Raw genomic sequence first — 25,667 nt, forward strand, 5'->3', positions numbered from 1 at the left:
TACAGGCTCAAAGGGTTTAACTAAGATACATTCAATCAGGTAGGTCACAGACATATAACTGGCTCAACAAAGAAATGCCTATATCACTTTCTAGACTGAATAAGACTACTATTTTGCTTTGCATACACACATGGCAAGTTCTAGACATCAAATACAATGCACAAAATATCACAAAAACCTCACTCACACATTGGCACATAACTCACTTAAGATTAAATCTTTCCCGACTCTCTAGTCAAAGTAGTTAAGCAAAGTTATAATCACACAATTTAAGGCACTTATTTAAGAGTCAAGAATTGAGCCTAGGTGTCACAACTAAGGAACTTACCACTCTCAAAGCATATGCAGTCAAGAAAAATTGATTCTTTAAATTAGCACTGTGACTCAAAATTCTTTATTCCTATAAAATAAAAAGGTTTAACTACACCTGGTTCAAGCAAACCCCTTGAAAAAGAACCGTGGCACAAAGAAAAACCAAGGGGAAATTGTTACACTACCTAAAAAATATAAAATACTTAAAATAAAAGACATTTTTTTGGATTTTCAAATTTTTTCTATTCTTTTTTTCATATCTTTCGACTTCATCTCCCTCAAGAAACCAGTCGACGAAATCCATCATCGGGAAGAGTCGAAACTAAACATTTCATTACTAACTATTACATACCGATAGAATTTAGAATTATATTTTACAGACCATATTGTCTACAAAAACACGAAATAAATCAAACAAAACCAACTAGCAAATAGAAAAAAAACAAGTACAAATACAAATACAATCAAATAGGAGAACCACATCCCACATTTAAGAGACTGTATTGTCCCCAATGCAAAACAGTAAAATCAAGAGTGAAAAGGTGACTCCCCTGAGGCCCGTGGCCTAATCATCAGCACCCTCGAAGGTGCACAAATACTCCTCATCATCGGAGGGAACGGAGTTAACATCCTCATCTGGTGGCAACTGTCCTCTTCTTGCCAATCCCAACCACTATTGAGTGACAACAGAAAGGGGGTGATCTTGGTGCAACTCCTCCAAGTCCGTCCCCCCCCCCCCTTCAGAGCGAAGGCGCAAGTGAGCAAAAAACAGCTACAGTGTCTCCCCAACACGAACAAGCCTCTGGTCCAAATTAACAGCAGCAGGAGGATCTATCACTGACGTGACATCATAGTCCTTGATAGGATATGTCACTGGGATGGTCTGGTCATAGTGAAACTCCTCCTCTACAAGTTGCGCCCGCAATAACCAAGTGATCATACTCGGGTAGTGTAGGCGGCAGGCCCCAAGTGGTCGTACTCGAGCCATGTGCGACAACATGATTTTTCCAAGATCCAACTGCATCCGTGTCAACAAGGCATATATCAAACACACTTTGAGCCGTGAGACATCAGTGTCAGTTTGAGTGGGTATGATTTAGGCATTAATTAACCGCAAAACAACCCTGGCCGGGCTCTGGAATGTTCCCTTCTTCATGTCTTTGTGGAATTCATTCACATCTCGCGTCCATGCGGCAGAAGAGTCAGCACCACAAAGCTGTCGGCGGATAGCCGGATAGTTTGGCCGACGGAGAAACCTCTGAAAGAGCATGTGGGAATGCTCTGTGAAGCCCATAATCCGATTGATCACTTTGGAAGAGAATGTAATCACTTTATCTAATACCCGTACTTCGTACACAACATCCAGGTTGGCCTCAGTTTGCCAGTTGGCATAAACTTCCTTGACCAGGTTCTCGTTCACCGCATCACCTGAACAGAACAGACTGACAAAAACCTAAAGCCCGAATGTTGTTGTATATCTCACTATATTTGCGGGCTAACTTCCTATCGTCAATAGCAACTTCAGGCTCTGGGTTCACCGTAGGGACAAATGTCTGGAACCAGTGTCGAGCATGGGCTGGGACAGCCTGAATGCCAAATTTGCACTCTGGCATCACATCCACATCAGGATCAATGCGCTCATCTTCCTCCTCTATTGGGGCGGGGGGAGGTGCCCGCCTACCTTCTCGACGGCTACTAGTGACAACCTAGGAAGAACCTGTATTAGAGTGTTTGCTTAGGTGGCGAGACATTGTACCTGCATAAGAAGAAAAATATTAGCCACAACACGTAAAACAAAGCAAGACCAAATGGGGTAATCACCCCACACTTATGTTATTGGCATGTTCACAAGTAAAATGTATATCGGGGACTCAGACTACCCCATTGGAAGTACGCCACAAGCAATTAGCAGCCCACTCAACCACCAACACAACATTCCAACATAGAACCACGGATAACACTAGTGTAAGAGACAAAATTAAGAAGATAAACTAGTAATCACGAAAATAAAAAAACCAAAAAAAAATACAAGAATTTAGTCTAATTCACTACTAACAAATTAAGATACAATACAACACTACACAAGCATAATAGCATAAATCGGACACCTCATTTGGCACCTAGTAACACATGAGCATGGGGGGTCAATCACTTAGAACTTGGGGCTAACAAGTTAAAGTTTTACAGCATAAAACATGGCATCCCACCCCACACTTATCATCAAGCATATTTTTTCTCAATTTGCAACACTACACAATTTTATGTCCCTAAGACATTTCAACAAACATAATGTGGGCATATCTTGCACCTTTTTATTGTCAATTCAATTTGGGGTAGACTCACCATACAACCAAAGAAAACTCACCTCACACCACAATCACAACATCACTATATCTTCACAATAACACCAAGTTTATAATTTTTTTCACCAACTTCACTAATTTTCGGCTATAAGGGCATCCCCTACCAAGATTCAACATAAATTAATTCCACACCATCAAAACACACCAAAAATCTTCCATAATCACAAGAACAGTGAACACTCCACAAGTTAAGCACCATTTTCGACCATAATAGGCAAAGAAACTAACAAATTGCACAACTAAATTTACATAGGGTTTGGTTCAAAATAAACTAAAAATACTTAACTACTACAATCATGCCCGAAGAGTGGAGGCGGAGTACGATGATCCCGTTGTACAAGAACAAGGGGGATGTCCAAAATTGCAATAACTATAGGGGTATCAAGTTGTTAAGCCATACGATGAAAGTGTGGGAGAGGGTGATTGAAGAAAGGTTGAGGAGGTGTGTGTCCATTTCCGAGAACCAGTTTGGTTTCATGCCGGGACGGTCGACTACTGAGGCCATTCACATTGTGTAGGGCGGTAAGGAAGGATTTGCATATGGTGTTCATTGACCTAGAGAAAGCCTATAATAAAGTCCCGAGAGAGGTTCTATGGAGATGTTTGGAGGCTAGAGGAGTTTCTATAACATATATTAGAGTGATTCAGGACATATATGATGGAGCTAAAACATGGGTTAGGACAACATGAGGAGACTCTGATTACTTTCCAGTTGAGATGGGGTTGCATCAGGGATCAGCACTTAGCCCGTTTTTGTTTTCCCTGGCGATGGATTCTTTGACGCGTCACATTCAAGGGGAGGTGCCTTGGTGCTTGTTATTTGCGGATGACATAGTCCTGATCGAAGAGGTGCGAGGTGGTGTTAACGAGAGGCTGGAGGTCTGGAGACAGACCCTGGAGTCTAAGAGTTTCAAGTTGAGCAGGACCAAGAAAGAATACTTGGAGTACAAGTTCAGCGGGATTACCCAGGAGGCGGACGGGGATGTGAGACTCGATACGCAAGTCATTTCCAGGAGAGAGAGTTTCAAGTATCTGGGATCTATAATTCAGAAGGATGGAGAGATATTTGAGGATGTCACACACCGTATCGGAGCAAGGTGGATGAAGTGGAGGCTCGCTTCCGGTGTCTTGTGTGATAAGAATGTGTTGTTGAGACTTAAGGGTAAGTTCTACAAGGTAGTAGTTAGACCGACTATGTTGTATGAGGTAGAGTGTTGGCCAGTTAAAAACTCTCATGTCCAGCATATGAAAGTAGCGAAAATGAGGATGTTGAGATGGATGTGTGGGCATACTAGGTTGGATAGAATTAGGAATGAAGTTATTCGGGACAAGGTGAGAGTGGCCCCTGTGGAGGCAAAGATGTGTCAGGCAAGATTGAGATGCTTCCGGCATGTTAAGAGGAGAAGCACAGATGCCCCTGTCAGGAGATGTGAGAGGTTGGCCTTGGGAGGTGAGAGGAGGGGTAGAGGTAGGCCAAAGAAGTCTCGGGGAGAGGTGATCAGGCGGGACATGGCGCAACTTGAGCTAACCGAGGACATGCCTTTTGATAGAAGGGTGTGGAGGTTGAAGATTAGGGTAGAAGGTTAGTAGGTAGTCATGCGTTTCCCTTTGTCTTCTCTAGATCGAGAGTATTAGCGCTAGTACGGTACCCTTTTTCCTTAGTTTGCTATATTTGCATGTCTTGTTCCGCTGTTATTTGCCATCGGTAATTCCGTAGTTTGCTAGCAGTACTTCGTTCATATTCTCGTTTGCTACCTTGGAATTACTTTTCTAAATATGTTATCTTGCTATTACTTGTTATCGGTACCCCTTTCATATTCTCTGTTGCTATCTTCGATTTAGTTTTCTAATTATTTGTCTTGCCATTACTTGCTATCAAGGCTTGTCTCACCTTATTTAGTTGAGGGTCTATCTGAAACAGTCTCTCTGCCCTCCTAGGGTAGGGGTAAGGCTGCGTACATCCTACCCTCCCCAGACCCTACTTGTGGGATTATACTGGGTGGTTGTTGTTGTTGTTGTACTTAACTACTACAATCAACTACTAAAAGAAAAGATATGAGATGAGAGGAATACTTACCTTGAAGATGAATAGAGGGGATTGGAGGTGTGTGTGTGGAAGGAATTTGAGAAGAAGGAGAATGGGGGAATTAGGGAGGGTTAGAGAGGGGAGAGTTCAGAGGCAGAATGAAAGAAAAGGGGGGAAGAACGGGTGTTTTGATTAAAAGACTAAAAAAAATATTTTTTTTATTTACTTTGCACTGCCGCGTTGCTGGGCAGGACGCCCCATGTGGCGTGGTAGTGTATTTTATCAGAGGCTCATTTTTTTATCCTTAGAGCCATTTGGCCTGGCACGGCGCATAGTGCGGCGACCCATGCGGTGCATTAGGCCATTTTTCACAGAGTCCACCTCGTTTTCAATAATTAGCTCATGGGTTGCACCCCGACTCTATTATGTAGTTATTTTATGTCCAATTCATGCTTGTACCTGCCCAAACAAATCTCACAACTCCTAAACTCTAATAATCCTAAAGTACAGTTATCTAAACTATTCTAAATAAAACAAAAACATTTAAAAAAAGGTTAGAAGCATAAAAAAAACAAAGTGGATTGCCTCACAACAAGCGCTTGATTTAACGTCGCGGCATGACTCAACACATTTTCAAGGATCGGCGAAGTCTACCGAGGTCTTGCGATGTGCAATGTCACAACCCCAATAATGTTTTACACTCTGCCCATTTACCAAGAAGGTACCACTTGAGCTCGTATCACGCAATTCCACCGCTCCATGAGGCCTCACACTTACCACAATGAAAGGACCTGCTCATGGAGACTTAAACGCTCCGGGGAAAAGCTTCAACCTCAAATTAAGTAAGAGAAATATTTGACCTATCTCAAACTCGCGATGTTGGATGTGCTTGTCATGCCACCTCTTTGTATTTTCTTTATACAATTACGCAAAGTATGGAGTTAAGCACAAGATGGCAACCTTGTGCTTAACTCCATACTTTGCTAGAACATTATTCAACAATTTGTTGTAGAAGTGAGTTCCTCCGTCGCTTATCAACACCCTTGGAGTCCCAAAGCGTGTGAAGATATGCTTCTTTACAAAGTGTACCACTACCTTTGTGTCATTAGTAGGAAGAGCAACGGCCTCCACCCACTTAGAAACATAGTCGACCGCCACCAAGATATACCTATGACCATTAGAGTATGGGAACGGTCCCATGAAATCAATCCTCCAAACATCAAAAAGCTCCATTGCCTGAATATTTTGCAAAGGCATCTCGTGCTTCTTCGTGATTTTTCCGATTCTGTGGCACCTGTCACACTTTTTAACAAAGGCGTGTGCATCCTTAAAAAATTTTGGCCAATAGAAACCCGATTGCAACACTTTTTGGGCAATTCTGTCCCCCCATGGTGACCTCCATATGGAGAAGCATGACAGTCATGCAATATTGCATTCATCTCCTCCTCAGGGATACACCTTCGTACTAACTGATCTGCACACTGCTTATATAGGAATGGATCATCACACATGTAGAGCCTCACATCATGTAGAAACCTTCTTCTATTATCGGGTGTCAATTCTGGTGGCGTCACCCCACTTGCAATAAAATTTACATAATTTACATACCACGGGGCTTCACTTGAGGTGATTGCTAATAACTGCTCATTAGGAAATGTTTCTTTGATCGACCCTCCTTCAGCTACATGACTCCAATTTTCTAATCTGGACAAGTGATCAGCCACTTGATTCACTATCCTTTTTCGATCTCGGATCTCTAAGTCAAATTTTTGCAAGAGGAGGACCCAACGAATCAGCCTCGGCTTGGCGTCTTCCTTTTCAAACAAGTATCTGATAGCTGAATGATCTGTGTAGACGATGACTTTGGTTCCTACTAGATAGGATCTGAACTTGTCAAATGCCCACACCACTACAAGCAACTCTTTTTTAGTAACAATGTAATTCATCTTGGCTAGATTCAGAGTTTTGCTCGCATAATAAATGGAGTGAAAAATTGTATCCCTCCTTTGCCCCAAAACATCTCCGATTGCTATGTCACTCGTATCGCATATCAACTCAAATGGATGCACCCAATCCGGGGCAATGATAATTGGTGCAGTCACCAACCTTCCCTTCAGCTCCTCAAATGCTTTCAGACAGGCATCATCAAACTTGAATGGGACGTCTTTCTCAAGAAGCCTGCACAAAGGAGAAGAAATTTTTAAAAAATCTTTAATGAAACGACGATAACAACATGCATGGTCCAAGAAACTATGAATGCCTTTGACGGATGTCGGTGGGGGCAATTTTTCAATCACTTCCACCTTTGCTTTGTCCACCTGCAAACCATTTTTGGACACCTTGTGCCCCAAGACTATACCTTCACGTACCATGAAATGACACTTTTCCCAGTTTAGTACCAAGTTCATCTCTTCATACCTAGAAAACACTTTATCAAGGTTCATTAAACAATTATCAAAAGAACACCCAAACACAGAAAATTCATCCATGAACACTTCTAAGAACCTTTCAACCATGTCAGTAAAAATAGCCATTATACACCTTTGAAAAGTCGTAGGTGCATTACAGAGACCAAAGGGCATTCTCTTGAACGCATACGTGCCATAGGGACACGTAAATGTGGTTTTATCTTGGTCCTCCGGAGCTATAGCAATCTGATTATACCCTGAATAACCATCTAGGAAATAGTAGTTTTCCTGGCCAGCTAATCTATCAAGCATTTGGTCAATAAAGGGAAGGGGAAAGTGGTCCTTTCGGGTGGAATTGTTCAATTTTCTATAATCTATGAAAATTCTCTACCCAGTGACAGTTCTTGTAGGAATCAAGTCATTATTTTCATTAACCACTACAGTCATCCCCCCTTACCTGTTTGCTATTAGAGATTGGAAATACAATACGTGCATCAAGCCACTTAATTACTTCTTTTCTTACCACCTCTTTCATGATTGGATATAGGCAGCGTTGTTGCTCTACACTTGGCTTGTCTCCGTCCTCCATGAGGATTTTATGCATGAATAAAGCTAGACTAATGTCTCTAATGTCAGACATCGTCCACCTAATTGCTCGTTTGTGCTCACGTAGCACTCTCAACAGCTTTTCTTCCTGTAATTTAGACAAGTCAGAAGAAACAATAATAGGTAAATTGTCAGAACCACCCAAATAAACATATTGAAGGTGAGGGGGCAGGGGTTTAGGCTCCAATTTTGGAGCTTCTTCAATAGACAGCTTTGGAGGAGACTTACTTGGCCTATTTAGGGGCTCAAAGGGGTGTAATCCCTGCATGTAAGCACATGATGCATCTAGGATATGCATCATCTCCTCAACCTCATCATCAATCTCCAAGCTATCGAACAACATGAGTGCTTTCTCTAGAGAATCATCTAGATATACACTCGTGTCAAGAAGTTGCTCATCCACCTCCACAAAAGATATCATAGAGAGCTCCTCATAATGGCTGGGAAGTTGGATCGCCTTATAGACATTAAAGGCTGCTTCCTCGTTGTCCACCCACATAATCATTTTTTCCTCTCTCATGTTAATAATTGCATCACCAGTAGCCAAGAGAGGTCGTTCCAATATGATTGGAACTTGTTCATCAGCCTCATAATCTATGATAAAGAAGTCAGCTAGGAAGATAAATTTCCTAATTTGTAGCAACACATTTTCAATCACTCCTTCAGGGTAGTCTATGGACCTATCAGCTAATTGCAACATCACATTGGTTGGTCTTTGAGCTCCCAGACCCAATTGCTTGAACAAAGACAAGCATCAGATTTATGCTCACCCCTAAATCACAAAGAGCACGACCCACATCGATATTACTAATTCACACAGGGATGGTGAAGCTGCCAGGATCCTTAAGCTTTTGAGGAAGCTTGTTTTGGAACCTTGAAATGCACTCCTCAGTAAGTTCAACTGTCTCTAATTCAGTCAATCTCCTCTTGTGAGCCACTATATCTTTTATGTACTTAGCATACTTTGGAATTTCATAGAGTACATCTACCAATGGAATATTCAATTGAACCTGGCTCAACATAGAGAGAAATTTGTTGAATATGCGATCATCATTCTTCTTCTGCAACCTTTGGGGGAAAGGTGGCAGTGGCCTTGCAGCCTCCATTGGCTCTGAACTTGCATAATCTTTCTTTGATTCGTGTGTTGCTTTAGGAATCAACTTCTCCTCACGTATAGGCTTGTCCTTTCTCTTCTTTGGTACTTCCTCTAGTTCCCTCCCATTTCTGAGTGTAACTGTATTAACTTGAGGGTTCTTCTCTGTATCATTGGGAAGAGCGCCTGTATATCTAGTATTCTAATTTGCTGCTAACTACCCCAGTTTCCTCTCAAGATTTCTAAAATTAGTCCTGAGCTATTGATTGTCAAGCAACAACGTTTTCAACAAGTCATTCGTACTCTCTTCTATTTGTTGGGGTGGCTTCTGAGGTTGATTGAAATTTCCTTGGGGCCTAAAATGATTCTGATTCGGCTGATTTTTGTCCCATGAGAAGTTAGGATGAGTCTTCTAATTTTGATTGTAAGTGTTCCCATATTGTGCATGCTGATTCATCAGACCTCTGCTATATTGCCCCACATAGTAAATAGATTTAGGAATCATGGGGAACATGTCACTCGTATGACTGTCACCACATAGTTCGCAGCAAATAGACATCGGTTGTACATGTTGCATCTGTTATGTTTGGTGCATTGTCATTCTATTCATCTGATTTGCCAATTTTTCTATATCTACTCTCATGGATGAAAAATCATCAAGCTCAATCACACCGGTTACTTTCTGTTTAATTGATCTTCGTGGGTTCCCATCTCCTTGCCAATTATGATCATTAGCAGTAAAGTTTTTTAGCAGAAGCTGGATCTCAATATACGGCCTCGCCATGCAACTACCTGCACAAGCTGAATCAAGGTTCATCTTTGATGTCTCGTCTAACCCATCAACAAAAGTGTGACCCAACACCTCATCAGTCTGACAATGATGCGGCAGTCTCTGAGTAGCTTCTTGTATCATTCCCAAGCTTGACGAAGTTTCTCTCTATCTCATTGTTGGGACCCAAGAATTTGGCTCCTCAGTGACTTTGTCTTCTTAGTGGGGAAAAACATGATTAAGAATTTCCTTGCTAGATCATCCCAAGTAGGGATTGAGTTCGCGGGCTCCTTTTTCAACCATTCCTTAGCTTCCCCAATAGTGAAAAAGGAACAATGTCAGCCTGACATAGTCCTCGGAAACGTTCGGATAATTGTAACCAGGAAGTTCTGAATGTGCCTCTGCGGGTCTTCATGAGATAGACCCACATATTGCCCTGTGGACTGAATCAGCTGTACCATGTACTGTTTGAGTTCGAAATGCCCCGTGATATTAGGATTCACAATAGCCTGAGTCATATTAGCAAGATTGGGTCACGCGACTTCTATCACTGGACGCTCTTCATTACTTGACATCTCTATTGGATGTGGTTGAACTATGATATCCAACTCTCTTTCTATTCTAGTTCTAGCTTCGACTTCCTTCCTCACTCTGTGAAGTATTCATTTAATTTCAGGATCAAGAGGAAGGAGGTTGTTTGCGCTTATACTCCTCCGCATTCTAGAGAAGAGCCTACGTTAACACAAACAAGGCAAACTGAAAATTAAAACTTGAACAAATAACTAATAAAAGCTTAACTCAATCAAGTAGCTAATTTCTAAGTCCCCGGCAACAGCGCCAAAATCTTGTTACGACCAAATACACTCACGCAAGTATACTTGTTTATCAAGTAATAGAGTAATGAGTAGAGTATCATTCCCACGAAGACTGATGATTAATGTTTGACTGTTTCAAACTCAAATAATATATCGATTCAAGAGATTTCTCACAAAATAGATAATTGACTAATTTACTACCTAAAAAAACTATCAAACAATGAAATAACTAGAAATCAACCACAAGCTAGCTAACAATCGTGTTACGTTCTTGGATTAAAATGACTAATTGATTTATCTAGATTGTTGATTGACATGATTGATATTACTCATAAGATTTTGTCGAGTTCTTACTCGCCTATTCAAGCTAACATAATGCTTATATGTCTATGGAATTAAGAATTAACAAGAATGCATTTACACTTCCTGTATTTCAACCAAGCAAGACAATTAGGTATATGTCTATCCTAATTGCGAATCCGTTCCCGATGCCAAGATTCAAGAACTTGCTCTATTTAATTCTATTTACAATCTAGAATTCCCACTTTCGAGTTCAACTCTAGATTCGTAGATAGTATTTCGTTTTTAGCTACTCAGCAAAATAATTAAAAACAGAACTAAATAACCAACCCAATATGATAAAATCATATTCGTCAAGTTAAAATTCAAATATCAACATTCATGTTTCACCCATGACCCTAGAACAATAGGGTTCTTATCCACTCATGTTCATACAATCATCAAAAAGAATGTTTTAAACATAAAATCAATGAATACTGAAATAAGGATGGAAAGCTTCCGAGTGTTCCGTCCTTTTGTTTTCTTCTCCAAGTTAGGTCACCCCCTCAAAATCATGTCTATTTGTGTATTTATATCCTGTAAAAACAACCTCGGACAAATATACCCTTTCCAAGGCGAAGTAGAAATTACTCTGTGATTTTTTCACACACACGTCGCGCCACGCGCTGCACCCCGCGGCGCCCTTGTTGAATTTATCAGCGGACATGCATTTTTCTTGGCAGGCCATTTTTACACTACGGAACAGTGTTAATTTCTCATAGTGAAATTGTTTCATCTTCTTTTGACATCCAGACTTGGTACACGACCTTCGAACACGATCCCAACTTAATTTATTGGGCTTTTACTCAGACTTCAAAGCTCCAAATTAACTTTTGAACTCGGAATCACTTCCTGCAAGGCATAAAAATGTACTAAGTGTAATTCACTATCATTTAAGCTCAAACACACATAAAATGCAGTAATTAGAGTGCAATACTACGGTTAAAATACGAGTTTCTAGCCTAGCATCAAGTAATCAACCAACATAGGAATTTATCCTAAACACTCTCAATGAGTTTTCATTCACAATATCAAAATAAGCTAACCCTAAAATGAGAGCCTTAAGGGCTATTTATACTAGGGAGCTAAATATTACAAATATAGCCACCAAATGTTGTATAGTCTTTAATTGTTGGTGAAGTTATATATGTAGCCATCCCGTTATGAATGTATCCTCCAACGCTCGATGACTATCTATATTGTGTCATCCTCCATCCCTTAAAAAGAAATTCATCCTCAAATTTGGACCTTTTAACAAAAGAAAGGGAGCTTCATTAATAAAATTTTAACTTCGACATAAGCAAGTGCCTCAAACTAACAAGTAAACCATATTTTAGCAAATTTATGGTAAATCCAAGCATCCAAACCAATAAGTAAGACAAATCTACCATTCAAACCAAAATCTAATGATACCCATGGACAAAATTGTAACGACCCGACCGGTCATTTTTCTTTCTAAAAAATTATAACTTGCGGGATGGTTAGTTTGAGATTTGGAAGGGCTCGAGTTGAAATCGGAACACTTGGTTTCTTAAATTGGCCTAAAAAGACTAAGTTTGACTTCGATCAACATTTTGAGTAAACGACCTCAGAATCGGAATTTGACGATTCCAATAGGTTTGTATGATGATTCCATACTTGGGCATATTCTCGGTTCGGGTTTTGGATGAATCGGGAGCATTTCGGCGCATAATATCAAAAGTTGGTTCTTGAAGAATCTTGAAATTCTTTTAAATTTGATTTGGAGCGGATTTTGGTGTTATCGAGGTCCAAACGGAATTTAGAGATCAGGAACTATTCCATAACATTATTTAAGACTTGCACGCAAAATTTGGTATCATTCCGAGTAGTCTAAGTATGATTCGGTGCATTCGGAGCAATTTGGAAAACTTGAAGTTCATATTTTGATTCAATTTGGTTTCAGGGTGCGATTCTTAGTTCCGTTGTTGATTTTCACATTTCAAGAGTTCGAGCAGGTTCGTATCATATTTTCAGACTTGTTAGTTCCTTTAGATGGGGTCCCGTGGGGCTCGGGTGAGTTTCGAACCCCTCGGAGCTAAGTGTGAAAAACCAGAAAATTCCAGTTCTGGTTTCCTTCTTCGCGAACGCGGAAGGACTCTCGCGTTCGCGTAGAAGGAATTGGGGGCTGGGAAATTTTGTGTTACACGTTTGTGATAGCTGGTTTGCATTCGCGAAGGTCTGGGATCTGTGACCTTCGCGTTTGCGAGAGGCGACTCGCGTTCGCGTAGAGTATCCTGGGCTTGGCTTGGGCCGCTATTTGTTCTTCGTGTTCGCAGAGAAGCCCTCGCGTTCGCGAAGGGTAGGCCAAGCCAGCCTCCACGTTCGGGATGACTTGGTTGCGTTCGCGATGAGTCATCTCCAGGGGCCAGAACCATTTTCCTTCATGAACGCGAGGCCCCTTCCGCGTTCGGGATGAAGGAGGCAGTTGGGCAGTGAGTTTAAAATCGGGACTTAGGCATTTTTGGGGCCATTTATTGCACTCTTGGGCGATTTGAGAGCTTTTGAGGAGGGGATTTCGACCTAGCTTTGTGAGGTAAGTAATTTCTACTTAATGTGAGATTAATACATAGATTATGGGTAGAGTTTAACATGAAAATTTGTAGAAATCATGAGTTTAGATGAAAAATCTATTTTTTGATAAAAATGAGACTTTGCTACGAAAACGACTATGGAACTTAGTGAAAATCATATATTTATGTTCCTAAGGTTATGGATAACAACGTTCTTTGAAGATTTCCAGAATCCGGACATATGGGCCTGGGGTGAATTTTAGGAATCTTGCATTTAGGGTTGGGTAATCACTTTAATAGTGGGGATATGAGATTTTGAGCATAAATGAATTAATTTATATAATGTTTGACTAGTTTCGAGTCGTTTGGCACCAAATTTGGAGGTTTGAGCACGTTCTTGGATTGGGAAATGGTCTTTGAGACGAGGTAAGTCTCATTTCTAACCTTGTAAGAGGAAAACTTCCCCATAGGCGAATTAACTAATATATGTGACTATTTGTGGGGGGCTACGTACATACGAAGCGACGAGAGCCCGTGTGTAGCTACTATTTATGCTAAAGTCCGGGTAGTCTAGGACTCCCATCATGCCATACTTGAAATAATTGCACCTCTACTTATCAATCGGATTTCTTAAAATCATAATTTCAAAAATTGTAAGAGAATCCCAAAGGGATAGGTTTCACTTATTTGAGGTTATGAATAGAACACTTGACTGTTATTGAAAAACTTGTGTTTCTTTAAGTGTTTTCTATTTATGGAGTGGGCAGAGTGCCTCGGCAGATTAAATAGATGCATCTATGGTTCGCGTTGTTCGACCCTCGGCAATGCACATTTTAAATATTATTATGTTGGTTCGGGCCGTACGACCTCGGCATTATTTGCGTTTGCAAATTCTTGGGATTTTATAATCATAACTGATATTGCTCCAACGTTTAATGGAAGATAAAATTTGAGATAAATAATTGTGAAAAGGGATATTTACCATCTCTTGTTGAGTTTTAGTATATTTATTGTAATCCATGCTTAGTTACAATTTAGATTTATTATCTTTAGCCTTAGTAAGTGTCAAGTCGACCTCTCGTCACTACTTCTTCGAGGTTTGACTGGATACTTACTGGGTACATATTATTATATGTACTCACGCTATACTTCTGCACTTAACTGTGCAGGATATAAGGCAGATCCATCTAGATATCCATCCAGCTCGCATTCTTGATCTGGGTTCGAGATTCCGCGGTGAGCTGCCCTTCCGAGCCGTTTAGCAGCATGCCAGAGTCTCTCTTTTATTTTATTTCTGTCTATCCTTTTTCAGACAGTAGGATAGACATCTTTTATATATTTTACTAAATTGCCCATATACTTGTGACACTAGATCTTGGCACGTAGTAGTAGACTTGCGATTTTTGGGTTCTGTTCTTACGGTTATAAATGTTTCTAACTGTTTTCATTTATTTATTTAAATCGGTTTTCATTAAATCTATTAAATAAAGAAAAAATCACTACATGGGAAATTTGTTAAAATGGGAAATCATTAAGTTATTCGTTGTTGGCTTGTCTAGAAATGGTGTCGGATGCCATCACAGCCTGATATGGAATTGGGTCGTAACAACATGGTATCAGAGTACTAGGTTCACGTAAGTCTCACAAGTTATGGGCAAACCTAATAGAGTCTTTCGGATCGGTGCGGAGACGTCCGTACGTATCTTCGAGAGGCTATAGGATGTTAGAAAACTACTCTTTATTCATCTCCTATCGTGCAGTTGATGGTATACTAAGTTTCTTCCTCTTATTCTCTCACAGATGGTGAGAACACACGCAACTGACATTCCAGACCCGGGAGGGGCTGCTCCCCCTGTTGCTAGAGGTCGAGGCAGAGGCCGGGGTAGGGAACCTGCACAAGGTAGGGGCGAGGACGTCCTAGAGTTGCCCTAGTTGCACCGCCAGTGGATCCAGTGGAGGATCCTATAGTTGAGGAGTAGGGCGAGGTGCCCGTAGCAGAGCCAGCTCCGGCCGATTTTATGATAGCACCGGGCTTCCAGGAGGTCATGGGCCATATGCTACGGTTCATGGATTCTATAACCCAGGCCGGTTTACTTCCAACAGACCCGGCCACATCTCAGGCAGGAGGTGGAGCACAGACCCCTACCGCTTAGGATCCTAAGCATGCAGCCATTGTATATCATACCCTGGGCACTTTCCCCGTGGGGGGAGCCCAGCCAGTCGCAACAACTATACCTGAGCCTAGACTAGTTGCGGTCGGCGAGCCGTAGAAGCGTTTGGACAGATGGACTAGGCTTTACCCTCCATTCTTTGGGGGTGAGAGGCATGAGGATCCTCAGGACTTTATTGATAGGTGCAGGGATAGACTGCACAACATGAGGATATTGGAGTCTCACAAGGCGGATTTCACTACCTTTCAGTTGGAGGGCAGAGCACGTAGGTGGTGGTAGTCTTATCTTCTTGGTAGACTAGCATATTCTCCTCCCATGACTTGGGACCAGTTCACACGCCTATTCTTGGATAGGTATATTCCACCCTCTCAGAGGGAAGAGTTGCAATTCCAATTTGAGTAGCTCCAGCAGGGTCAGATGTCCGTGACCGATTATGAGGCGAGGTTCTCTGAGCTGTCTCTCCATGCACTCATGATACTTCCTACTAAGGCGGAGCGGGTGCGGAGATTTGTTGCGGGGTCGCACTCAGGTATTCAGGCTAGTATGGACTGAGAGGTAGAGATGGGGACTTCCTACTAACTAGTAGTGGAGATTGCTCGGTGGATTGACGGCTATCGTCAGAGGGGTAGGGAGCAGATGCAGCAGGACAAGAGGGTCCATTACTCCTGGGAGTTCAGAGGTGCCCCAGCTGGGGGCAGAGGTCAGTTCAGGAGGGGTCAGCCCAGTAGGCTCCCATACCCAACATCGCTGCCTCCATGGGGTGCTCCAGTGCAGCCCTATTTTAGCGCTATGCCGGAGAGTTCTTACTGACCGCCATCCATTCAGGGTCCTTCCAGTGGGCACTCCGGTCATCAAGGTTCTTCTAGTGCTTACTTCAGTGCCATGCCAGAAAGTTCATATCTCCCACCAGCTATTCAGGGTTTTTCCGGTGGGTATTCAAGCCATTAGGGCCAGACTTCAGGGCAGCAGATCACCGTGCTGAGAGGTTGTTTTGAGTGCGGTGATCTTAGTCATGTGCGGAGATTTTGCCCCAGTCTTCGGGGCAAGGCAGTGCAGCAGGGCCAGCATCCAATGATTACAGCTCCAGTAGTCGCACCAGCCGTCTGGCCGCCCAGAGGCGGAGGGCAGGTTGGTAGAATCCATCCCAGAGGAGGAGGTCAAACAGGCGGAGGCCAGTCAGGTGGTGCTCCAACAAGGTTTTATGCTTTTCCGGCTAGACCAGATGTAGTGGCCTCAGATGCAGTGATCACAAGTATTATCTCTGTCTGCGGTAGGGATGCTTCAGTATTATTTGATCCAGGATCTACATATTCGTATGTGTCATCCTTGTTTGCTCACTTTCTGGATATTTCTCATGAGTCCTTGGGTACTCCTGTTTATGTGTCCACTCATATGGGCGATTCTATTGTTGTGGATTAGATCTATCGGTCCTGTGTTGTTACATTTTGTGGTTATGAGACTAAAGCAGATATTCTGCTACTTGATATGACCGACTTCGAGATCATCCTGGGCATGGACTAGCTATCTCCATATCATGCCATCCTTGATTGTCATGCCAAGACTGTTACCTTAGCGATGCCAGAGTTGCCGAGGTTGGAGTGGAAGGGTTCATCTGTCAGTACATCTAGTCAGGTTATATCTGTTATGAAGGCTCGACACATGGTCGAGAAGGGTTGCTTAGCTTATCTAGCCTATGTTTAGGATACTACCGCAGAGTCTCCAACGATTGATTCAGTGTCAGTAGTTCGGGAGTTCGCCGATGTGTTTCCTTCTGACCTTCCAGGCATGCCACCAGATCGTGATATTGAGTTCTGTATTGACTTGGATCCAGGCACTCTGCCTATATCTATCCCACCGTACCGTATGGCTCCAAGAGAATTGAAGGAGTTGAAGGAACAGCTTGAGGAGTTGCTAGCAAAGGGGTTCGTCAGGCCGAGTGTATCACCTTGGGGTGCACCGGTATTATTTGTGAAGAAGAAAGATGGAACTATGTGGATGGGCATTGATTACCGCCAATTGTACAAAGTCACCATTAAGAACAAGTACCCGTTGCCGCATATTGATTATTTGTTTGACCAGTTGCAGGGTGCTAGGGTGTTTTCTAAGATTGACTTGAGATCGGGGTACCATCAGTTGAAGATTCGGGACTCAGATGCTTCGAAGATTGCCTTCCGTACTAGATATGGCCATTATGAGTTTCTAGTGATGTCCTTCGGCTTGACTAATTCCCCAGCAGCGTTTATGGACTTGATGAACATGGTGTTCTGACCTTATATTGATTTATTCGTCATTGTCTTCATTGATGACATTTTGATTTACTCACGTAGCATGGAGGAGCACGAGCAACATTTGAGAGCGGTGCTTCAGACCTTGCAGGAACATAAGTTGTATACTAAGTTCTCCAAGTGTGAGTTTTGGTTAGATTATGTGGCATTCTTGGGGCATGTGGTATCGGGCGAGGGCATTAAGGTGGATCCCAAGAAGATTGAGGCAGTTCAGAATTGGCCTCGTCCTACTTCGGCGACGGAGATCAGGAGTTTCTTGGGGTTAGTAGGTTATTATCGCTAGTTCGTAAAGGGTTTCTCATCTATTGCAGCACCTTTGACTAGATTGACCCAGAAGGGTGCTCAGTTTCGTTGGTCCGATGATTGTGAGGCGAGCTTCCAGAAGCTCAAGACAGCTTTGACCACAACACCAGTCCTTGTGTTGCCTTCCGGTTCGGGGATGTACACGGTGTATTGCGACGCTTCACGCATTGGCTTGGGGTGTGTATTGATGCAGGAGGGGCGAGTTATTGTGTATGCTTAACGTCAGCTGAAGCCCCATGAGAAGAATTATCCTGTGCACGATTTGGAGTTGGCCACGATTGTTCATGCTCTTACGATCTGGAGGCATTATCTATAAGGGGTGTCTATTGAGGTTTACACCAATCATCGTAGTTTGCAGCATTTGTTCAAGCAAAGGGATCTCAATTTGAGGAAGCGTAGATGGCTTGAGTTACTGAAGAATTATGACATCACCATTCTTTATCATCCGGGCAAGACGAATATAGTCGCGAATGCCTTGAGCAGGAAGGCAGAGAGTACACTACAAAAAAAATAGTATTTAGCGACGGCCGTATTCCGTCACTACACCACTATTTTCCGTCGCTACAGTTGTTTAGCGACGAATTCAAGTTTGTCACTAAAATGCTCGTAACTAGGCTCATAGCGATGAAAAATATCAAACCGTCACAGAATTAGCGACAGATGAGCGACGGAATATATCTGTAGCAAAGTTTAGCGAGGGAAATAACCGTCGCTATATTGCTTGTTTTTGTCGCTATTTTGACGACTTTTGTTGCTACAATACATAACAAAATTCATCGTTTATTCTTATAGCGACGAAATCGTCCATCACTAGTCATGTTATAGCTAATTCTCCCTACGTTTTGCAACAAAAATCTTTTGTCGCCTATTCGTCGCAAGATTTAATTTTACGCAATAATTTTAGCTACAGAAAGTATCCGTCGCTAATTTATTTTTAATATATTGCTGATTTTTTAAAATTCTTTTTATTTATTATTTTAAATGTACTCTATTCTAGCATATTACATAAAAGCTATTAAATACACTTAATAAAAAGTCACTGATATTAATATAAATTAATAATATATTCAACAAGTTTTAAAATATATAGCATAATGCATATAACAGTATCGTTAAGTACAAAAAATCCACAAGGACCAACAATAAAGTCCAAACAAAATAGGCTAACTATCGAGGCTGGAGAGTTACGGTCATCATCAGAACCAATTGCATGAACCTCATCAATGTTAGCAGCAATAGAAGATGTAGGAATTTTAGGTGCCACATCTAATGGGTGGTTGGTAAGATCAGTATTTGGCTGATGCGAGGGTAAGGAAACTAATTCACGTACCCGCTCAACGATTACAAGAACTATATGGTCTGTCAGTGCAGGAATCAATCGCATCACTAACTCATCCAGATTCCCTGTCGGCATTGATTGAGCATTTGGAGGTGTTGCTGATGATGTAGCATCAGATCCAAAAAAGTCATGAAGATTTGGCCCGTAGTAGCATTTTGCTTGAGATCCAAGACCATATACTCTTCTTTTCTTTTCTCCTCCCGTGGCTTGATAATATGCTTTACACTGATCAATATCAGATTGAGTCTGTATTTGTTATTGTAATATCTCCAGATATTTTTTCTGTAGAAGAGTTAATAATTAGTGAAATAAAAAGACTAAATAATATTGAGCATTCAATTTACAAAATAAAAAAATATATGAAAGTAAATTCAATAAAATTATTTAAAAAATTATCTTACATGTACGATTCGGGATTTCTCAGCAACAAAAGATTTTCCATCATTACCATGTGTATGGACGTGCAAATGCAACTCACTTGGTGTTGGATCTCGGCCCTTTTTAATAGCCTATACAAAAGTTATTTAATTAAGAAGATAGACCTTAAGAATGTCAAGAATCAAGTTCTATTATCAATTTTGTCTTTATAGCAGGGTATAAAGCAGTGAATTTAGAAGTTAAAGAGTCTCACTTCTCAGGCACTATTTAGTTGAAAATAGCACTGCAAGTTTCATTAAACTTTAAAAGAATGTCTTCCACATATCCTGGATTTATATAATTTTTACCTTATCACTGCATTTTAACCTATAATAGTAGGTTATATATTTAGTTTACTACAGCTATGAAGCCAAATTAGGCTTACTATGAAGTTGTAATTCAGCATAACTACACAGTGTAAAAATATTATACACTGCTAGTGTATGCAAGTTAAACTCTTTATATGTCCACCTATAAGGATCTCCAGGTCACACCATTACAGCTGGCCTTAAGAGACGTAGTAATCCAATAAAGTGTCAACGTAAAGATCCTAAAGTAATGGTTGTATCAAAAACTATATCTGCTTCACAAAGGTATAAAGATGGAATGCTCCTGATACAAACTTTTCATATCAGAATTTAAGTTTTTGCTACAGAGTATGAAGGTCTTACGCTCAATGGCCAAATCTTTCACATAAGATGTTACAAATGTAGCTGAATATAAGTCTAGAAAAGAAATTAACTGGAAAAGAAACACCCTGAAGTTGGTCTAAAATTCAGAATGTTAGTCTAAGCTCCTACTAGAAAGCATAGTAACTGCTAAAAGAACGATTGCACCCAATCTTGCAAAATTTCAATCCCTTCGAATAGAATAGTCCTTTGAAACCAAACACACACACACACATACACACACACATGACATCTTCCATGAGCAAAATAATCTGATAGAGATACTCAAATCGCTTGAAACATTAGCCATATCCAGTTGGATTGTCAGTAATTACAAGAATGGTACTAACAGAGAGATCTTTCTAGAGCAACAAAAGCAAATGCTTCCTAAATCCCCAAAACTGTCATTTGCAAAATAAAGTGAAAACAAGACATGATCAGTAGAATTGAAATGCATGCAATTAAAATTCAATGTAAGCTGTTAAAGAAACCAAGACCCACAAAGAAGAGACTAACTTACAGTGGGATATGAGAATTAAAGCCTTACAATCAAAGAGAAACTTGCAGTCCACAAAACCCAAGAGCAGCCTATTTTTTAGGAGTATGACAACCCCATGAATATAGCCAAAGCAAAATGGCAAAATCTACATCTATCCCAATTACCAATAAATCACAAATTACATGAGATGAACAAATGAGCTTTTGCCTTTATTATTTTACATCTGAATTGCAGTCTAACGGAGTTCGAATTTTTAATAATACCTTCATAAACATGGATTTTCAATTACATGGTTTACTCATTCTTTCCACTTTTTTCAAAATAGATGGGATTACTTTTTTTTTTTCTTATTACAAGGGATCATATTCCTACAAAATTTTATACTATAGCACATTGCCATAATATAAACAACCAGAAATTTTCACCCGTACTCCGTATAAAAATGAAATAAACATTTGATCTTGGCACTTTTGTGGCACTAGAATATTACATTAGTTTTTTCAACTCAATATCTAAATATCTGGGTAGATCATTAAGTTGCTGAATTAACTTGCTAATCATTAACTGAAGGTACATTCACTATGCTTGCAAATATTATATTTTTTTAACTCAATATCAAAATTTTGTACTATAGTACATTGCCAGAATATAAACAACTAGAAACATTCACCAGTACTCCATATAAAAATGAGATGAACATTTGATCTTGGCACTTTTGTGGCACTAGAACATTACATTAGTTTTTTTAACTCAATATCTAAATACCTGGGTAGATCATTAACTTATTGAATTAACTTTGCTGATCATTAACTGAAGGTACATTCACTATGCTTGAAAATACGTCCATATTTTTTGAAGACATATTGATCAACTTTAAAAATTAATTACTGTGGACAACTTCATTATGTAATTTATAGATACTAAAAAGAAGAGATATTTTTCTGGATCCTAAGGAACTATCAAAAAACTAATATAATGAACTGATAGCAACAAAGAATCCTAAGGAACTATCAAAAAGCTGGGCAGATCAAGCAGATGAGGAAAAAAGGAATGAGGTAGACTCGCTGGACAGTCATGTGTCAATTTATAAGGAAAATGCAAGTCCTACCAATGCACAAAAGTTCAATAAACATAACTCAAATGCAGAATAATTTTTTACATTTATTTCAGATATTTTATATACACTTACAAGTCTCTTGCAATGCTCCCCAACACTGATAGAGCCACCTGTGTGAGTCCCAATGGAAACTACGCTCCCAGCACAATAATTTTTTGTATTTATTTCTGACTTTTCAACACACTTAGGATCTTTCCAAAGTCTCAACCAACTTTGCCACATATTATTTGGAATAGAGTCCAGTTGCACCCCATTTGATTTTAGTTTGCTAACAAAATTATTGTATCTTTTTGCTGCCCTACGCTCCCATTGGATCCGCACCGCACTATCAATAGAAGATTCCCAGTAGAATACCTTCTGAAATAATTTTATAAAGTATTAACATTAATAAGTTACATAAAAAAGTTAATATACTTTCTAAATCCAATTGTGATGAATTATACCTTGAATTCTCCAAAATAATTTTTTTATCTCATCTGAGACGTTTTTCCAGTTGACTCCATTAGGATCAAGTTCATGCTTGAAAGACTTAGTTATACACTCAGAGCATTCATATGAAGGCTCTAACCTAAACAAATTAGAAGACATTATTTAAAGGCATATCATATATTAATAAAAATATACCAAAAGTAATAGTACAAGTATGGACTAACCCTATAGGAGAAATAGTAAGAAGCGTCCGCAGCCCGCGAGTACTGCTACACTCAGTTTTGCCTATTATGTTGCTTTGAGAAGATGTACCCTCGCTTATTGTGTTGCTCTGGCGTACTACTAGGACCTAATGTTTGAACTTGATTGATGTGATCTGGTCCACCTGAGAAACTCGTATCACCTTATTGAGGACTAATTGTGGGAATGAGAATAGTAGGCGTATTTTCACGAGTAGCAAAATTACCCCTAACTGAAGATTTACCTACACGACCTGCGCTACCTCGACCTCTACCTCGAGGCATATCTACAAAATAAATAAATAAAAGAAGGATATGAAACAATGCATATCTAAATAACATATGGCATATGAAACTTCAAAATAAAATGTTCTGCTAAAGACAATATCAGAAAGACACTATTAAATTGATACAAAGAGACATAACACAATATAAAAAATACTTGTACTATCCAATGCTTGAACTACTCACTGAATTATTGAATTTGATAACTTCTTTAGACCAAAATACAATGATCTTGGCTCCAATTAATTCTGAATTTAGATAGATTAATCAAGTAACACTATTAAGTTGATAATAAACATTATTCTACTGCTACAAAAAAAGAGTCAGACTAATGTAAAAAGAGGCATAACACAATGTAAGCTAGAAGAGTACTATACCATTTAGATTACTACAAATGTGATATTCGATTTGATTCTCTATAGATTATACTACAAAATAGATACATGACTTATAACATATATACCACACAGATTACTAGAAAAATAAAACTCAATAAAAAATATAGTAGTGCATTTTTATCAACACACTAGTCATCGTCTGTTTCTTCTTCAAACTCTTCCTCATCATCCTCCTCATTTTCATCCTCAGTTTCATACTCATCTTCTAAAGATTCTTCTTCGAACTCTTGATGCTCTATCAATAATCCATCATCAATGGGTTCAACCATTTCAATTACATCCCCATTTGGATCATGTAAGATTATATTCTCATCAATGGTGAAATTCATATCTATCAAATGGACTTCAACTTCTTTAACTTGGAATGGAAGATTCGGTTCTGAAGTTTATGTTATTGCCTCATTAGGAAGTTGAATAACATCCTGAGGTTTAACTTTCAAAACAGCTACCCAATCATCATTGTCCTTTTTCGTGCTAGGATAAGGCATATAACACACTTGAGTTGTTTGCATCGCAAGAATAAAAGGTTCGTACTTTCTAAAATGACAGCGATAGTTCACATAGACTAAATTGTATTGGTTATGCTCCTTGACACCAACATTTACAATTGGATCAAATCATTCACACTTGAATAACACAGTTTGCTTTGAAGGTTTTTCGCGGTATTTCACTTGTATAATCTCTTGTATCCGTCCATAATAGTTACCAACATTTGAATACGAGATACAAACTCTACCATTAATTGTTGATCTTGCACTACCATGACATTCCGTGTAAAATTTGTATCCGTTAACAAAATACATCGGATAACATTTTGCGCTTATTAATGGTCCATGAGCAAGATTACGCAAGAATTGGTTCTCAATGTGGTTGCATCAAACCTATTTCAAAAGAATTATAAGACTTAATTAAATATAACAAGCCAATTCAACTACATAATTGCTTAAAAGTTAAATATAACCTATTAATGATTTTTATAGTCTTACATATTCCTAGAACCATATAGCAAAATACGTTTCGAGGCTCTCATTTATTTGATCCTGAGATAGATTGGGGAATTCTTCTTGCAACCGTTGTATGTACATACTTCATTGCAACAAAATAAGTTAAATACAGACTCAAAATATATGGATATATTTATTATTATAAAAATGATACCTTACAAACGGCTCAACCTCTATACAATTTAGTAGAATATAAGTTTGGGCTACCTTGATTTCTTTGAGAGACAAACTTCTCTTTTTTCCTTCTCCCCATAGTCGGCCTGGATGAGTGAATATTGATAAATTTGCTTCAAGATCTTTTATAACACCTCCATCATCATTACGAGCCATATTATGATTACGTGTCATGACAAGAGATTTAAAATAATGAGAAAATAATTGTGTTGATTCCATCTATCAAGTATGCTTCACAAATTGAACCCTCGACACCAGTTTTATTCCGAATCATTTTTTTAAGAGTTCGAAGGTACATATACAAGTAAATGGATAGACCATTAAATTCATAAAGTCATGTGTAGCATACTTGTCATAATAAGAGCATAAAAACTTCATAACCTCTCAAAAGGATACATCCATCTATATTGTACAGGTCCAGTAATCCTTGCTTCATATGGCAGGTGTACAGGCACATGTTCCATTGAGTTAAAGAATCCAGGAGGAAATATACGCTCTAACTTACACAAGATCTGTGGGATGTCTGCCTCTAATCTCTCCATGTCCACCACTCGAAGAACAGTCGAGGTGAGATCCTTAAAAAATAAGCTCAATTTCGTAAGTGCTTGCCACACGTTACTAGGAAGTAGCTCACGAAAGACAATAGGCATTAATCGTTGCATGAACACATGGAAATCATGACTTTTCATACCAAATAATTTATACTTGTCTGTGTCTAGGCATCGACTCAAATTCGAAACATACCCATCTGGAAACTTCACATTTTTCAAACAATTGAACAAGAAAATTTTTTGATTCTTCTCTATTGTATATGCAGCTTTGGGATAGCTTCCATCAATAGGATTCTTTGCCAATTGCGGTCAATCGCAATAGTTTACCATATCTTCATATGCCTTTGGATTGTCTTTTGTTTTGCCATCAACATTAAGAACTGCGTTAAATACATTATCAAAGACATTCTTCTCAATATGCATGATATCGATATTATGTCGGATCATGTTAGAGTTCCAATAAGACAAATCCCAAAAGATGCTTCTCTTTTTCCATCCACAAGATCTAGAAATTCTCCCATTAACT

General features: G+C 39.7%; 1 pseudogene; it reads right to left on the reverse strand.

Moving 5' to 3' along the window:
- Positions 1–1,084: 1,084 nt before the first annotated feature.
- Positions 1,085–23,741, reverse strand: LOC107821707 (uncharacterized; annotated as a pseudogene).
- Between the last annotated feature and the right edge of the window lie 1,926 nt (positions 23,742–25,667).

The sequence above is a fragment of the Nicotiana tabacum genome, chromosome 18 (assembly GCF_000715075.1).
Source record: "Nicotiana tabacum cultivar K326 chromosome 18, ASM71507v2, whole genome shotgun sequence".
NCBI lineage: Eukaryota > Viridiplantae > Streptophyta > Magnoliopsida > Solanales > Solanaceae > Nicotiana > Nicotiana tabacum.